At 43.6% G+C, this 14,474-nt stretch overlaps 1 protein-coding gene and 2 pseudogenes across 5 annotated transcripts in view; 1 reads left to right on the top strand and 2 right to left on the bottom strand.

Moving 5' to 3' along the window:
- Positions 1-14,474, bottom strand: part of LOC308551015 (high mobility group protein B1 pseudogene) — a 535,482-nt pseudogene that overhangs the window by 247,552 nt on the left and 273,456 nt on the right. The gene's annotated exons all lie outside the window — the stretch shown is intronic.
- Positions 1,800-2,087, bottom strand: LOC308550833 (small ubiquitin-related modifier 2 pseudogene; annotated as a pseudogene). Its single transcript has one exon. The product of its transcript is annotated as a small ubiquitin-related modifier 2 pseudogene (transcript).
- The window catches only part of KANTR (KANTR integral membrane protein), a 29,326-nt gene continuing 20,395 nt past the window's right edge, over positions 5,544-14,474 (top strand). The window contains exons 1-2 of one of the 3 annotated variants that reach the window (XR_013997972.1): positions 5,544-5,688; positions 5,791-5,864. The gene's annotated coding sequence lies outside the window, so the exon portion shown is untranslated. The remainder of the gene's footprint in view (positions 5,689-5,790; positions 5,865-14,474) is intronic. The other 2 variants (XM_081125130.1, XM_081125131.1) reach the window with 2 other exon arrangements.

Raw genomic sequence — 14,474 nt, 5'->3', positions numbered from 1 at the left:
GGGATGGGGTGCAGGGTCCCTGAAGCTGGGCCTGGGAAAGAACGCAAGAAAAGAAGGCTCAGGCCGAGGATTTACATAGAGATAAGGGCAAAGCAAAGGGAAATTACTATGTAGCTGTGTGATGGGGCCAGGGGCCTGAAAGGCAGGCTCTATCTGGGAGACCTTGGAAAGGCTGAGAGGTTTTAAATTTTGGATACAGTAACTTTATTTCAAGGTACACCAGAAATACCACCCAGATTCTTTCTGGATCATAATGACAATTTATGTAGCCATCTGGGTCGGTCTTCTGCCATACACCTCCAGAACTTACCATCCAACACCCTTATTTTGCTGGAAGGATTCAGATTTGCGTTTTAGAGAGTGCCCTCTGCTGGTTGCCAGAAGAATGGATTGGAGGAAGGGAGAGCAGTGAGCAAAGCTACAAATACCTCAGGTTGAGAGGGGCGTGATGGGGGTGGATATAGGAGGTTTTAAAAATAAAATGTTTTTTAGAAGTTTTAGATTTACAGACTTACTGCGAAGATAATACAGAGAGTTCCCATATACCCTACAGCCAGTTTCTCCTAGTGTTAACATCTTACATTAGTATGGCACATCTGTCACAGTTAATGAACCAGTATTAATACCATATTGTTAACTAAAGTCCATACTTCATTCATATGTTATTAGTTTTTATCTAATTTACTTTGTTCCAGGATGCCACATTACATTTAGTCATAATGTCTCCATAAGCTCCTCTTGGCTGTGACAGTTTCTCAGACTTCCCTTGTTTTTGATGACCTGGAGTAATCAACATTTGAGGAGTACTGGCCAGGTATTTTGTAGAATTTTCCTCAATTGAGATTTGCCTGATGTTTTTCTCATGATTAGTGTGGGGCTATGGGTTTGGGGAAGAAAGACTATGGAAATAAAGTGTTATTCTCATTGCATCATATAAGGGTACGTGCTATCAATATGCCTTATTACTGTTGATGTTAACCTTGCTCTCCTGGCTGAGGTAGCGTATGTCAGGTTTCTCCACTGCAAAGTTACTCCCCCCCTTTCCATACTGTTTTTTAAGGAAGCCACTAAGTGTAGCTCATGCTTAGGGAGTGGAGGGCTCTGCTCCTTCTCCTCAGGGCAAAGTATCTACATAAATTTATTGGAATTGTCCTGCACTAGAAATGTGTCTATTCTATGAGAGCTTTTAAGATGCTGGAATTGGCAGGCTCTATTTTTTTCCATTTTAAACAAGAAGTTTATTTAAACAATAAGATGCTGGACATGAAGGGAAAACTATCTAGGATTCATTTCCTTCAGAGTAATTTACCCCTACTTAAAGACAGATTGCCCTACATGTAACAGCTATGTATAAAATAGTTATAAAATTGTCCTTGGTTTTACAATGATAAATGAAAAACATTAAAATTCTCCAATTGAGCAAATTATGCAAGGATTTTTATGTTCTTTTTTTGTTAAACAGTGAGAGCAGAATAACTTGTTGGAATGTAAAGAGCTGAATGAGCATGCCACTAATGGAGAAAGGGGGTATTTTTATAGAACCAGTATTTCCCCCCATCCCATCTCCATTTGATGTCCATCAAAACATACCATCGGCTATTTAGTTAAAAATGCAAATTCTTGTGCACACACATCAGTTACTTTATGTACAATAAAGGAATGGGAAAGGAGGAAATGAAAGAATAAAGAAAACTTTACTGTAGTAGTCAGGATGTAGTGGATCCAAATTGTGGTTTTATTGAGATTGTCTTCTTGATCTGGAGGAACTGAGTTCTGGAGTAAAGTAGCAGGTTCCCCTTTTAGTAGATACCTCCTGTCTGCTGCTGGAACACATCAATTGTATCTTCAGCCTCCATTTCCAACTGTGCAGGTGTGCCTGGGTCACTGATTGACTGCCCATCAAATCGGGATCTGATCTGCCTCATTGACAAACCCTGTCGTTCACAGTAGGCTTTCATTAGTTTACTAAGTGGCGTATGCCTCTTAATCTCATACTGCACCACAGAACCGTCCTATCCCACCACTTTCAAATTAATATGATTGGTGTTCTCAATCTTGATTCCTTCCTTGGGCTTTTTGTCAGCCATGGCAAGTGCTGGAGTCTCCTCAGCATCAGCTTCACAAAAGAGGTACCAGGCCCACACCAAACAAGCACACAAGCAGCACCAGGAGTGGCAGAAACTGACAGACTTTAGATATGGGAAAAGAAGGACTGAGAGAAGTCAGGCATGACTACCAGTTGCTGTGGAACCTTTGGCAAGGCCCCTTTCTCTCTGGGCCTCCTCTGTGAAATGGTTGGAATACCAGATCTTGGACATACTGCATGATTTTGATAAATGTTTTGGGGAGAGCATGGAGGCTTGGATGCCTCTAGTTCTGACCTGGGGCCACACTGTCAGAAGTGGGTAGAGGAGACTCTGGCCCAGAAAGGGGAACATTTTGCCAGAGCTGAGAGTGCAAGATCCTGAGTCAAGGGATCCTATGCACAGGGAAGAGACAACTATGTGCAATGTCTGGAGCCAGTCCCAATGAGCAGGTGGTGAAGTGAAGGGGAGGAGAGAGCAGCAGGGGCAAAGGGCCTGGGGTGGGCCAGGAAGAGGTCAGCTGGAGAAGAGGATCCCAGCCAGTCTGAGAGACAAATGGCCTGGGTATCCTTGCCTCAATCTGCTCTACCTCACAATGTGGCCCTCTCACCCTCTCTAGAGGGCCTCAGTTTTCCCATTTGCAAACTTAGGCTAATCATGCTTGAGCATTAGCCCAGGAGAAGCAACCTGCCTAAGTTCCCAAGATGGCATCCAGCCTTGAAGTAGACCTCTGAAGCCTGGCCTTCATCATGCTCTTCCCTGATTCCTCTCTGTCTTCCTAATCAAATCCCCAGCCCCTCATTCTGGTATTTGAGGCTCCTCTTCACCCACCCTGTCAAAAAGGGCCTTTGGCTTCAGGGACGCTGTTAGGAGCTAAGTATGGGATTCTAATATAGTTAGCCAGGGTGCTCATGTCCTGGCCTGAGGCATGGGAGGAGAGAATGTTCTTTGCCTAGAGTGACATCTTGTTCCGTGTGCCCTCTCTCCTTAGTGTATGGTGTGGCTTCAATTCCTGCCATGTCTGGTCTCCAAAAGGAATGGACTGTGCTAGAAGGTCTTTAAGGTCACATCCAACTCCAAAGTATAGTCTTTGCTGAAGACCAGAGAAGATGGGCCCCATTTGCTGGGACCCTAAACAGAAACCAGGAGGAAGACCAGGAGGAGGAGGAGAAGTCATGGACCCAGTGCACCCAGAGCCTGTCCCCATGCTGAAGCTAATTGTCTTTGTGTCCTTCACAGCTCACTCCATTCCTCTGCAACAGAAGGCCCTGCTCCCGGGGGTGAGGTTCTCAGAATCTCCTGGGGCTAGACTATTAAAATGTTACCCACTTCTGTGAACCAAAGATTGGCAAAATTAAACCAAAACTAGATTCAGGACTATCCCTCCTTCTTAGGTCACCAAAAGGGCCAGCACTGACTCCCTCAGTTGGGGGTATGTTAGGAAGGAATCCTATTATTCATTCAGTAAACATTTATTGAGCACCTACTGTGTGCCTGGTACTAAACTGGGTGATAAGAATATAACAAGAATATACCAAGTCTTTGCTCTCCTGGAGCCCAGAGTTTAAGACAAGTATTTTTATTTTAATTATTTTTGCTGTGACTATTTTTTTTTTTTTTACTTTCTTTTAAAAAAATTCTTTAAAAAGTTTTAAATTACAGTTGACATACAGTATTATATTAGTTTCAGGTGTATAACCCAGTGATTGAACATTATATAACTAAGAGATCACCTAATACATTTTTTAAAAGATTTTTAAAGTTGATTTTTAGAGAGAGATGAAGGGAAAGGGAGAGAGAGAGAAACATGGATGTGAGAGGGAAACATGCCCTGAATCAAACTGGCAACCTTTTGGTTGCATGGGACCATGCCCAACCAACTGAACTACACAGGCTAGGGCAACCCTGATAAATCTTGTACTCATCTGACACTATACATAGTTATCATAATATTATTGACAATATTCCCTATGCTGTTCTGTGACTACCAATGTGTTCTTAATTCCTTCACCTTTTTCACCCATCCCCCCAACCCTCCTCCCATCTTTTGAAAACCCAGTCCTCTAACCTCCCGCCCCTCCAGCAACCACCAGTTCTCTCTCTGTGCAAGACAAATATTCTCAACACTTTTTATGCCACTGATCTGTTTGATGGTCTGATGAAGTCTATTAACCTTTCTTCAGAAAATACTATCTTTTAAATGCATAAAAAACCTTTAGTTAAAAAAGAAACATTATATTGAAATATAGTTATTAAAATATGGAAAAACAAATGTGTGCTTTAGTAATATATGTGCTCCTCATTAATTTATTAAATTATAAGATCCAATGGAGGGTCTAATAACTATCTTTATTTTAAAATAGAGATGAGATTACATGATAATTCAAGAGTTCTGCAACATCTATAATGTGATAAGAAAATCTCTGTGACTTATATTGGTGACAGCATCACAGGCACTACTACTGTGGTTAGTTACATTCTTTATTGAAGAAAATGCTAAATTTCAACTAGAGGAGAGTGAAAAATAAAGATGTAATTCTCTTTCCCATGCAAGTTCATGGACCCCTCCAAACCCTGTCCCCAGACTGGACTGGAGGTCTGTGAACCCAAATTAAGAACTCCAGGTAACAGGAAGGTCCCTCCTGTCTCCTGCCTTCTTAAACAGCTGTCATTTGGAGGACAGAAGCCTGAGTTTTATTCTAGGTCTTACTGCTGTGTAACTGCAAGCCAATCAGTTTGCCTCTCTGGGCCATAGTTCCCTCAGTCTGAAACAATGGGGAAAGCAAGAATTGGTACGGGAGACCTTAACTATTAACGTTCCGGGCAATTAATTTATGTTCTCTCATTTAATCCTCACGATAGTGTCAGGTGAGATTTTTAAATTGTCTTCCCATTTCACAGATAAACTGAGGCTCCTAGTGAGGTTGCCACCTGACCAATGTCTGAGTAAGTAAGCAGTGGCTGGTAGGTGACTGGCCACACTCCCATAACCCCCTAGTCTTCCTTGGATGAAATTAAAAACGACACTCAATTTGAGCGAGAGAAACCTAGCTCAGAAATCCCTGCAGTGAGGGTAGAGCTATAGGAAATTGAGGGCAGAGCCACGTCTCTTAGCTGGGAAGTAGCTTACGCAAAGGGGCTTACAGACTAAGACGTCAAGAAACCAGGATCTCTGATCATTTGGTGACTCGCGCCAGGCCCCACTCTGGGCTTAGCGCCTGAGTGCTCCCAGTGAACCCCCTGAAGCCTAGTCGAATGGACCCACAGACAGAATGGTGAGTCCTCCTCTCCTGGCCAATCCTACTAACGGGTGGGCTTGGCTCGTCAGCCAATCAAAGACCCCCAAAGGGGCGGAGTTTTCTTCCTCCAGGACCCTGGCTGGGGGGCGGGGGTTGGTAAAAATAAAGTGTTTCCATCTCCAGCCAATCCCAGGGAAGACAGGAGGGCACTCCTCCAATGGGAGCCCAGGGGCCGTAAGTAGCGGTGGAGCCCGGGGTCCAGCGAGCGGGAGGGACGCCTCCTGGGTATTCTCCAGATCCAGCTCCCTGTTCCTGGAATCCGCTCCGGCGTGGCGCGAACGGCGGGAAGTGTCCAGTGAAAGGCTGTAAGGACTGAGGTCGGGGGCCGTGGGGGAGCGAGGCCCGGCCGGAGCGCGTGAGGGGTGGGGCCTGGGCGAGGTTTTACTTGGGCGGCCTCTCAACCCTAGGTCAGCCGGTTGCGGAGGATCCTGCGGGTGGCAAAGGGAGGGCGAGCGTCCCTGTGGCCCCAGACTGCGACCAGGTGAGTGCCCTGCCGAGCCTACCTCCCATGCCCGCCCCCCGCCCCCCCCCCCAAATCTCTTGGAAAACGGTTCTGTGCAGGTCTGCAGCTCACATGGTCGTCGTCTACGTGCGTGTTTGTAAGTCTTCTCTCCCCGCCCCCAATCTCTCTCTCTCCCGCCTTTCCCTCTCGCAGTCTATCCATCTTTCTGTCTCTTTCTGTTTCTCTCCCTCCCTGACACATACTGGACAACCCAGATCTAGAAGGCTGAATCCTGTTAAAACTAGCCTTGAGACCTTGAGCCATCTACTTCACCCAGGTGGGCCTCAGTTTCCTCATCTGTCAAATGGAAGTCTAATAATCTCCGTCTGAGACAATACATGAGCATCACTTTGCCCAGCGCCCGGCCTCTAGAAAATATTCAATAAATAATGACGGTCGTGATTTTAAAAAATATTATCTCTTGGTCTTTGGCTTTATTTTCTCCTTATCTGTCTCTGACTCTACCCCCATTGGTTCTTCTTCCTGTGTGCTCTCTCTTTCTCTGTTACTGTTTTTCGTCTTTCTACCTGTCTCTTGTCCATCCCTAAATAGATTAAAGGTGCATTCTTTATAGCAGTGAGTTTGGCCTGAGAGCATCTGTGAACTTTGCCTGGGGCTCTAGACCTTTCTATGGATAAAAAATGGACCTGGACTTTGGCTGCCTCTGGCCTCTTTGTTCCCCAGCCTCCTGTGTTAAACAGATAAAGACCCCCGGGATGAGGAGCAACTTAGATGAAAAAGTGGATCAGGTCCTTTATCCTATATCATGTTAGTCACCACAGAAGACCAGGGATCTCCTAGTTACATCCCCATACAATCCTTCTGTCCCCATCCTGAAATCCTTTGACTAGGCCTTCTGGAACTCACCTTCAATCATCAGCAAAATCCCCTCCATTCTTACCCTGGCTTCTGAATAGTCTCTTAGTTTTCTTGCCATCCTTAGTGGTTCTCACAGCTATTGGACCCAACACTCCATTTTTACAATGTATATTTTGAAATGCCCCCTTCACTATTCTGAAATGAAGTGCATAGATAATAGGATCTCTCTACACACATAATTCCCCCAAACCAATATAATGTCCTAATTGTAATATAAATGAAAAGTAAAGGAAGAGAAACTTATAATAAAAGAACATATATTTTAGTATGTAAAGGCTGGGATGTAATTCCACTAAAAGACATAATGAAATGGTCTTGCATATAATTCTTGAACTTGGGAATGTGACAGCTACATGTGTGTTGATTGGTGACTTAGAAACCACAGGCAAGGTGATGCAATTTTCCTAGATCATGAGCAGTTCTTCATAAAGTTCTAAATAAAACATAGTGCAATCTTTCCTGAATTTATGTAGTTGTATATATTAAAAAATCTATGATCTGGCCTTAATAACCTCTCTGACCTGATCTCCTACCATTCTCCCCACTTGTTCACTCTATGCTATCTATCCTTGCCTCCTTTGCAATACTTGGTTATATTAGGCACACTTCCATCTCAAGTATTTGTACTGGGGCATTATCTGTATCTAAAATGCTTTTCTCACACAACGCTCATGCCCTCGCTTCATTCAGGCCTCTACTCAGGCGTCACTTTCTCAATGAGGCCTACCTTGACCATCCTTTGTAAAATTGCAGCTCTCTCCTAGCACATACCCTGATCTATTTTTCTCATAGTGTTCCTCACCCTCTTATGGAATATAAAATTCACATTTTTATTATGTTTGCTATTTATTGTTTGACTCCCACTCGATTGTTAGCTCTAGAAGGGCAGACATTTGTGTGTGTGTGTGTGTGTGTGTGTGTGTGTGCACGCACACACCCTGATGCATCCTTATTACCTAAAACAGTGCCTGGCACATAGTAGGCTCTCTCAGTAAATGCTGAATGAATAAATGAATGAATGAAGAGGTTTTGTTTGTTTGTTTTTACATACATGATTGTCTGGTGGGGCATTCTAAAGTTGTATGGAATGTGGTACAATTCTTCGCTGTATGGAGCTGTGTTGTGCGGCTGAGCATCCCTGATCCATGCCCACTAAATGTCACCAGTGATCTCCAATTATTGTGACAATCAAAAATGCCCCGAAACACCCTGATTGTCCACCCCCCTACTGAAAACCACTGCTTGAATAGAAATCTGGCTTTCCCCTGAGCACTTTGCTGCTCCAGCAACCTCCTCATACTCCTCTTACCAAGAGTCCAGGAGATGGGGGTAGGTGTCCTCACTCTAATTGCCCTTCCCAGACATTTTCTATTCCTCCTCCTTAAGCTACCTTTTTTTTTTTAGAATTAAATTTTTATTTAAAAATAATTTTAGACTTTTTTATTATATTTTTTTAAATTTATCTTTATTGTTGAGAGTATTACAGGTATCCCATTTTTCCCCCCAATTGATCCCCTCCACTTCCCTCCCACCCCCTTCCAAGGCCTTCACCCCATTATTAACTGTGTCCATGGGTTGTGCATATAACTTCTTAGGTTAATCTCTCCCCACCCTCCACCCCCTTCCCTCTTTCCTCTGAAATATGATTATCTGTTGCATGCATCAATGTCTCTGGATCTATTTAGTTCATCAGATTCTTTTGTTCATTAGCTTCTTAAAGAAGACCCTTCAACTTTTCCTGTAGTGCTGGTCTGGTGGTGATGAACTCCTTTAGCTTTTTCTTATCTGTGAAGCTCTTTATTTGACCTTCAATTCTAAATGATAGCTTTGCTGGGTAGAGCAATCTTGATTGTAGTTCCATGTTTTTCATCACTTTGAATATTTCTTGCCATTCCCTTCTGGCCTGCAAATTTTCTGTTGAAAAATCAGCTGACAGTTGTATGGGTGCTCCCTTGTAGGTAATAAACTGCTTTTCTCTTGCTGCTTTTAAGATTCTCTCTTTGTCTATAACCTTTGGCATTTTAATTATGATGTGTCTTGCTGTGGGCCTCTTTGGGTTCCTCTTGTTTGGGACCCTCTGTGCTTCCTGGACTTGTAAGTTGATTTCTTTCCCCAGGTATGGGAAGTGTTCTGTAATTATTTTTTCAAATAGGTTTTCAATTCCTTGGCCTCTTTCTTCCCCTTCTGGCACCCCAATAATACGAATGTTGGGCCTCTTGAAGTTGTCCCAGAGGCTCCTTATACTATTTTCATATTTCTGGATTCTTTTTTCTTTTTGCTCTTCTGGTTGGGTGCTTTTGTTTCCTCATGTTCCAAACTGCTGATTTGATTCTCAGTGTCCTCTACTCTACTGTTGATTCCCTGTAAATTATTCTTCATTTCAGTTCCTGTAGCCTTCATTTCAAATTGGTACTTTATTATGTTATCAATTTTCTCAGTTATTTCCCTAACAGTCTGCTTAAACATCCTTATAAACAAAATTCTGAACTCTGTATCTGTTAGCTTGCTTGGATCTGTTTCATTTAGTTCCTCTTCTAGAGATTTCTTCTGTTCTTTCCTTTGTGACATGTTTCTTTGCCTCCACATTTTGGCTGCTTCCTGGTGTTTGTTTCTATGTATTAGGTAGAGCTGCTATGTCTTCTGGAATTTGTAGAGTGGCTTTGTATAGTAAGTGTCCTGCAGGGTCCAGTGGCTCAGCCTCCCGAGTCACCTGAGCTGGGCCTTCTAGGTGCTCCCCTGTGTGGGCTGTGTGCACTGTCCTGTTGTAGTTGAGCCTTGGTTGCTGTTGGCATCCCTGGGAGGAACTGACCCCCAGGCCAATCAGCTGTGAGGACCAGCTGCAACTACAGCCAAAGAGCTGCTGTGCTGGAGACACCCCTATGGATCAGGATTTACTCCAGTGGAGCTTTGGTGTTCACCAAGTGCGCCCGTTGAGTGTCACTCGTGGATGTGGTAGGGTTGTAATCCATCGTGGTCGAGTATGACCACCAGGTGCACTGTCTCTGGGGCCTCCTGGGGGAGGTGGAAAGTCAGCCTGTGCCAGTGCCTTGCCCAGGGCCACCCAGCATGAGCTACACAGCAAACCGTAGATGGCTGCTGCTTGTGCTGGGCTTGGAGGTTCCCAGGAGAGGCCAAACCATGACCCAGTGGAGGCTGCCGCTAGTGCCAGCCTGGGGCCACTTATCAAGCCCTATGGGGCCCTCTGCTGCTTGTTTGAGAGATTTTAGGAAAGTCCTAAGCATGAAGCTCAAGAGGCCACTTGCACGGAAATGGCCTGGATGAGCTGCAGGTGGGGAGGGGCGGGGTCTCCAGGAATCACATGGAGGGGCCAAAGGTGTGATTTAGGTGCTGGATTTCAAATATGGCGCCTGCCTGCCGGCAGTGTATGGGGAAGGCTCACCAAAGGAGCAATGGTGTCTACCAGCTCTTCTGCCTGGGAGAAAGCTGCCCCCGCCACCTCTTGCCCGGATTTCAGGCAGGTTAGTTCCTCCCCGAGTGTCCCAGGTCCTTTCAGGCTGCTGCCCAGCGCTGGGCTCAGAGGGAGCGCGTCCGAGTGAGTCCGTGCGCGGGCCCTTTGAGAGGAGCTGCTGGGGCTCCCGCAGCCTCTGCAACCCTCAGGGACAGTCCCCGTTGGTTTCACAGCCCGGAGTTGTGGGGACTTCTCTTCCCGGCCTGGAGCCCTGGGCTGGGGGCCTGCTGTGGGGCTGGGACCCCTCGCTCCTCTGGGAAACCTTTGCCGCCGAGATTCCCTTCGGGTTTCAACCCGGACACCGGGTGTGGGCCCGGGGCCGAGTTTCCTCGATTCAGCCCCGATCCGCCCGGTCTCCGCCCCTCCTGCCGGTCTCGGTGCTTCTTCAGCTCCCTGGTTGTAGGGCTTCTGTTCAGCCAGATCTCAGGAGGCTCTGAGTGAGGGTGGTTCTGTATTTTAGTTGTAATTTTGATGTGGTTGCGGGAGGCGGCGGGTGCAGCTGTTTCCTATGACGCCATCTTGTTTCTCAGCCTAATTTTAGACTTTTAAAATGTAAAAGTAATGCAAAGAATTCCCATTTATCCTTCACTCAGATTCCCCAAGTATTAAGAAATTATACAACTACAGTTCAGTTATCAAAATTAGGAAATTAACATTGGCACAATACTATTAATGGCAGAACTTAATCAGATTTCATCAGGGTTTTTTTAGTAATATCATATTTCTCTTTTAGGATAGAATTCATTGCATTTAGTTGTCATTTAGGCTCTTCCAATCTGGGACAGGCCTTTAGTCTTTCTTTGTCTTTCATGACTTTGATACTTTTTTTTTAATCCTCGCCTGAGTATATATATATTTTTCCCATTGCTTTTCAGGGACAGTGGAAGGTGGGAGGGGGAGGGAGAGAGGGAGAGAGGAACATCGATGTGAGAGAGACACATTGATTGGTTGCCTTCTGCACTCGTCTGGACCGAGGCCAGGGATCTAGCCTGCAACTGAGGTACGTGCCCTTGGCCAGAATCGATCCTGGAACCCTTCAGTCCACGGGCCGACGCTTTAACCACTGAGCCAAACCGGCTAGGGCAACTTTGATACTTTTGAAGAGTCCTGGCCAGTTATTTTAGAGAATTTCCCCAGATTGTCTGATGTTTCCTTGTGATTATAGTAAAGTTATGGAATTTGGGGAAGAATACCACAAAAGAGATGTGTCTCTAGTGCTTTGTACCAGGAAGCATATGATATTAGTTTGTCCTAATACTGGTTTTTTCACTTTGACTATTTTTTTAAAATATGTTTTTATTGATTTTACAGAGAGAGGAAGGACGAGGGAGAGAGAGAAACATCGATGTGAGAGTGATACATTGATCAGCTGCCCCCTCCCTACAAGCCCCCTACAGGGGATAGAGCCCGAAACCGAGACATGCACCCTGACTAGGAATTGAACTGGTGACCTTTTGGTGCCTGAGAGGATGCTCAACCAACTGAGCCACACTGGCCAGGGTCACTTTGACTATTTGTTTTAGGTGATGTTGCCAGATTTCTCCACTATAGTTATTTTTTTCTTTATAATTAATAAGTAATTTGTAGATAGATACCTTAAGATTATGTAAATATCAACCACCTTGTTTGAAATCTCTCATCATCAGACTATACCATCACCCAGCCATCTGTGTTATAGTCAGGTACAAACACACACATACCTGCCCGTCTCACCCCTCATTCCTGGGAGAATTTAGTTACCGGCTTTCTGTCACTCTGTATAACGCTGCCCCAGTCCTGCTTCTTGGTGATTTTATTATCCTCATAGGTGGCCCTTCCAGTGTTCCTGTCTCTCATTTCTGTGATCTGCACTCCTGCAATGTCTTGCCTTTCAACCCCACCTCAGCCACACACTCCAATAGCCATACCCTTATCAGTACCTGTGACAACATCGCCTCCATAATCTCAGTTTCAGGCATCCTGCTATCCATCCAGTACCTCTTACCCTTCTGGTTCACTCCCTCTAGCACCCCAGCTTTAATAGTCCTTCAGCGCCACTAGGGTGGAACGCTTTCACTACCCTTTACTTCCTCCATGTTCCCTTGTCCTCCCTTTAATCAGCTTAGATTCCATGCTCCATCATCATAGTTATTCCCTTACATACATCCTCTCTTCCCTTGCCCTCTGTCACTTCAGCATACTCATAGGGCAGTCCCTCAGCCCTGGCTAAATTAAATACTGCCTGCTCTACTGTACTTCCCTAGGCCACTCACTTTCCCACCCTCCTAGATGACTACTTTGTACCTTCTCTTTCCTCAAATCTCCAGCACCTCCTCTCCCACCCTATGCTCAGGCTGCCTACTTGACTGAAAAATTAAAACCATCAGAAGGAAATCTGTACAGATTCCCACCACCACATCCAACCACAAACAGCATCTGTACTCAAATACTTTGCCTTCTTTCCTGTTCTTATGGATAAACTATTTTTGTTGTCATCAAAATCTAGTCCCTCCCCCTTGGCACTAGATCCCACCCTCTCTTACCTACTTGAGAACGTGGTTCCAACAGTTTTCCCCTCTCTTTCCTGAATCATTGTCCCCCTCTCTACAAGATCATTCTCATTAGCACACAGACATTGTTATTGCTTTCACCTTTTTGTTACAGCTTCATTGAGATATATTTTATATACCATAAAATTCACCCTTTTAAAGGGTTTTTAGTATATTCACAGAATTGTGCAACTATGACCATAATCAATTTTAGAACATTTTTAACTCCCTCTAAAGAAGCTTTATACTCATTAGCAGTTACTTCCCATGACTCCTCTCCCCCCAGCCCTAGGCAACCACTAATCTACTTTTGGTCTCTATCCATTGATTTGTCTAGTCTAGACATTTCAGATAAGTGGGATTATATGCTATGTTGGTCATTATGAGTGGCTTCTTTCACTTAACATAATGGTTTTGAGGTTCATCCATGTTGTTGTATGTAGCACTCCCTTTTATTGCTAAATAATATTCCATTGTATGGGTATTCCACATTTTGTTTATCCACTTGTCAGTTGATGAACATTTCAGTTGTTTTCATGTTTGGCGATTATAAATAATGTTGCTCTGAACATTTCTGTACAAGTTTTAGTGTAGATGTATATATGTTTTCTTTTTTCTTGGGTAGATACCTAGGAGTGGGTTTGCTTGGTCATATGGTAACTCTACGTTTAACTTTTTGAGAAACTACCAAACCATTTGGGAAAGTGGCTGCACCATTTTACATTCCCATCAGCAATGTATGAAAGTTCCAGTTTCTCCATAGCCTCACCAACACTTTTTATTGTTTGTCTTTTTTATTAAAGCCATCCTAGTGAGTATGAAGTGGTATCTCATTGTGGTTTTTATTTGCATCTCCCTAATAACAATGTTGAGCATCTTTTCATGTGCTTATTGGCTACTTGTACATCTTCTTTGGATAAATGTCTATTCAAATTCCTAGCCCTTTAAAAATTAGATTATTTGTCTTATTGTTGAATTGTGAGAATTCTTTTTGTATTTTAGATACAAGTCTCTTGTCAGATATATGAAATGCAAATCTTTTCTCTCATTCTGTGGGGTATCTTTTCACTTTCTTGATGGAATTCTTTGATGCACAAAAGTTTTAAATTTCAAAGTCAAATTTATCTACTTTTTCTTTTGTCACTTGAGTTTTTCATGTCATATCCAAGAAACCATTCTATAACCCAAGGTCACAAAGATTTATTCCTGTGTTTTCTTCCAGGAATTGTATGGTTTTTAGCTCTTACATTTAGGTTGATGATCCATTTTGAGTTCATTTTTGTGTGTGGTGTAAGGTAGGGGTTCAAATTTTATTCTTCTACATGTGCACATCTAGTTGTCCCAGCACCTTTTGTTGAAGCAGTATTCTATCCCCCAATGAATAGTCTTGGCAACCTTGTGAAAATCAATTGGCCATAAATAATAAATTTAAAGGTTTATTTCTGGACTCTGAATTCCATTCTATTGATCTATGTATCTATCATTATGCCAGACTACACTGTCTTGATTATTGTAGTTGTGTAGTAAGTTTTGAAATCAGGAAATGGAGTCTTCACCTTTGTTGTTTTTCAAGATTGTATCTATAGATCAATTTAGAATTATTGCCATTTAACAATATTACGTCTTCCTGTTAATGAACATGAGAATTTTTTCCATTTAGATTGCCTTTAATTTCTTTCAGAAGTGTTTTGTAGTTTTCAGTATACAAGTTTT

This window comes from Miniopterus schreibersii, assembly GCF_964146895.1.
Source record: "Miniopterus schreibersii genome assembly, chromosome: X".
Taxonomy (NCBI): Eukaryota; Metazoa; Chordata; class Mammalia; order Chiroptera; family Miniopteridae; genus Miniopterus; species Miniopterus schreibersii.
The sequence above is the reverse complement of the archived record's forward strand: the minus strand, read 5'-3'. Positions and strand labels throughout refer to the sequence as shown.